A 2,865-nucleotide genomic window follows, 5' to 3' on the forward strand; every position below is an offset into this window, starting at 1 on the left:
AAGTCATAATGGTTTTGAAGAGTTGAAAACAGAAAGCTTGAATCATATGATATATCGTGGAAAATAGATGGTTAGACAAAAGGCTTCTAAGTTACATACAGTCCTATGTAATTTTTTATGATAAGCATGTGTTATTAAACATGTGGAATGTAATTTGCTCATATATCCAGTTTTGTGAGACAGTGACTCTTGTACCATTTTTGTAAGAAAATTGAAATCTTCAGTCACAGCCTGATGTTCGCTATCAATAAATAAAAAATCCAGCATGGCCACAACGATATGAAAAGCTCAAAGAAGATAATACTCAAGCATTCAGACATTTTTAGTTTAAGTTTCAAGTAATCCTGGCTATGTGCTGGCACTGGCATCCTCTGTTTTTACCTCTGCACAAGAACCCTTACAGAGATCATTGCTCAACTGCTTAAAAATGGAGCAGCCATTATATGAAGATTGCTTTGCTAACTTATGGAAAAGGTGTGTAGATCATGAAGGACAGTGAAGACATTGATAACTTGATCTTAGAAGTGACAGTTTATAAATCGGGGAAAAGAACATCCCAAAATTTGAGAAGAATGAAAGCAGGATTGGAGATGCAGCTGATTTTAAGAAGGAAGTTAATTTTCTTCTTTCCAGGGTAAGTTTCTTGCATGGCAAATTTTATTCCTAAAGGTTCCATTGTGACTTTTTATAAAGAAATCTTGATCTACCAAGCAATGGAAATATGTAAGGGCAAGAAAACAGTACCGGTAATTTTTTCACTCGTGTATGTTTGTGAGATGTATGTATTTTATAATTATGTTCCACCATTTGTATACTGTAAATACGAGTTATTCCAAGAAATGTAGGTGTAGATAAAAAGAGATTATGAATTAGTTAAGGAAAGTTCTCTTGAGCAGATGGATATTGTATGCTCCTTTCATGATTTTTGGCTGCCTCACCCAGAATATAACTGTCTAGTCTCCGAGAACTATTGGGTATCCACCTGAATAAAATATATATCTTACTCCAAAGAAAAGGATTGAATTGTAAATATTGTAACCTAGCAATACTGGTGCATACATGTTGGTGCCAAGAAAATTGCAAGACTTGTAATGCATGGGCACTGAATGGGTTTTACCAAAGGTGAAGATATTTTTCTGAAAGTATGTCCCATTTTGAGATAGGCTATATATTGCATGAAAATTTAGGATTGCAAAAGGATTTACTTTAGCCAAGTCAGTTAGAAGCAAATAATAGGAAAATGTTTAATTTGTTGCTGTAACAGTGGTCTTTCTTCTAAAAGCACAATATCAGTGTTCCTGATAAAGACAGTATTGTCCATGACAAAAAAGTAACTGTAGTGATTACTTGAAATGTTTAATTTTGCTTGTAACTGTCTAATAAAATTCTTTTTTTCCAGTAAAATAATATTTGTAATTTCTTAGCAATATGATGAACTGAGGCACAAGAAATCCAAGTGTTATTAGAAGTAGATAACAGAATTTTTGCTTTAAGGCTTTTTAATTACAATGAAATACATATCTGTCATTCATAAACTGTATTTTCTTGTATTTTAAGGCCTTGTTTGACATTTCTCACTAATTTGATGATTTTTGGGTAGCCTTCTTAAATCATACATCATGTACCTTAAGAGAATATTGGATTTCAGAGCTACAACAAGTAAATTAATGCATTATTCAAATTTGTCTTTTTGTATTCCATTTATATACTACCATTTTAGTATTTCGTTTAGGTCTGAGGTAAAGAAGTATGGATTTTCCTGAAGGTTGGAATGAAATACTCTTTGAAGGATTTATTTTATCTTGTGATAATGTGTATGAAGTTGTCAGGAAAATATTGATTCATTTTATGATTTGAGCCTAGTCTATTAACCCAGTGGTGCCCGTTTATCATACTGTCTATTGTCATTTTCTTTTGTGAATTCTGTTTGCACCTAGATGGCTCCACAAGTGCTCACCCATCAAAGAGCCAATTAATAACCTTATGTGTCCTCAGTTGATTTCCCCTTTTCTTGATTTTTTTTTCTTCTTTTTTTTTCAGAAAAAAATTTAATGCTATTATTGAGGAATAGGGTAAACAGGTAAGTCAGATAGGACTTGTAACTGGCTCCTTGGTAATGATGCACTTGTATAGCTATTTATGTGTAAAGACAATCAATAAATAAAAAGATACAGTGGAAATGGCATGTATTCTTGCCATCCTGGCAACTATGGGTTAACACAAGGGTTGTGATATGCTTGGGAAAAACATCTAGATCTGAAACCCTAGCTGATGAGTGGAACATTTACCTATGAATATACATCAAAATACTTTTACCAAATGGTTTGATTTTTGTACCAATACTTACCCTTTTAAAAATAAAAACTGCATAGAGACAGAAAGTAAATAGAGAAAAGGACCACTTTGAGTTTTTTTTTTTTTTCTTTCTTTCTTTTTTTTTTTTTGGGGGGGGGGGAGGGTGATGCAAGAATGCAATGGTTTTCATTGCTACTGTCTAAGCACAGATATTCTTTGCAAAATTCTGTAATTCATTATCAATTTCTTCAACAATAAAAGCTAGAAACCATAATGTTTGTGTCAGCAGAGGTAACCGCAGACACAAAACATTTATATAGCACCTGGTTACATGCCTTAGAGATATCGTCAATGATTTGCCTGTTTTCCGGTTTTTCTTTTGATTGTAACAGATGTTTCTTTCTTTTTGGGTTGATGGAATTTATGGGGTGAACAGAGTTTTTTCAACTATTCAGTATCCACTGTTATTTGAATTTACTTAAAATATTAAAGATTTCTATGATTAGTCATAGTTGTGAATTTAGAGACAGTTTGATTAAATAACTGTAAATTAAAGTATTTGCTGCAGTC

At 32.6% G+C, this 2,865-nt stretch overlaps 1 protein-coding gene across 1 annotated transcript in view; it reads left to right on the forward strand.

Moving 5' to 3' along the window:
- LOC113806498 (acetylcholine receptor subunit alpha-like) overlaps nucleotides 1–2,414 on the forward strand; it is a 184,179-nt gene extending 181,765 nt beyond the window's left edge. Inside the window, exon 9 of the mRNA XM_070133392.1 lies at nucleotides 1–2,414. This exon is cut by the window's left edge and continues 348 nt beyond it. The gene's annotated coding sequence lies outside the window, so the exon portion shown is untranslated.
- Nucleotides 2,415–2,865: the final 451 nt, after the last annotated feature.

The sequence above is a fragment of the Penaeus vannamei genome, chromosome 18 (genome assembly GCF_042767895.1).
Source record: "Penaeus vannamei isolate JL-2024 chromosome 18, ASM4276789v1, whole genome shotgun sequence".
NCBI classification, from domain to species: domain Eukaryota; kingdom Metazoa; phylum Arthropoda; class Malacostraca; order Decapoda; family Penaeidae; genus Penaeus; species Penaeus vannamei.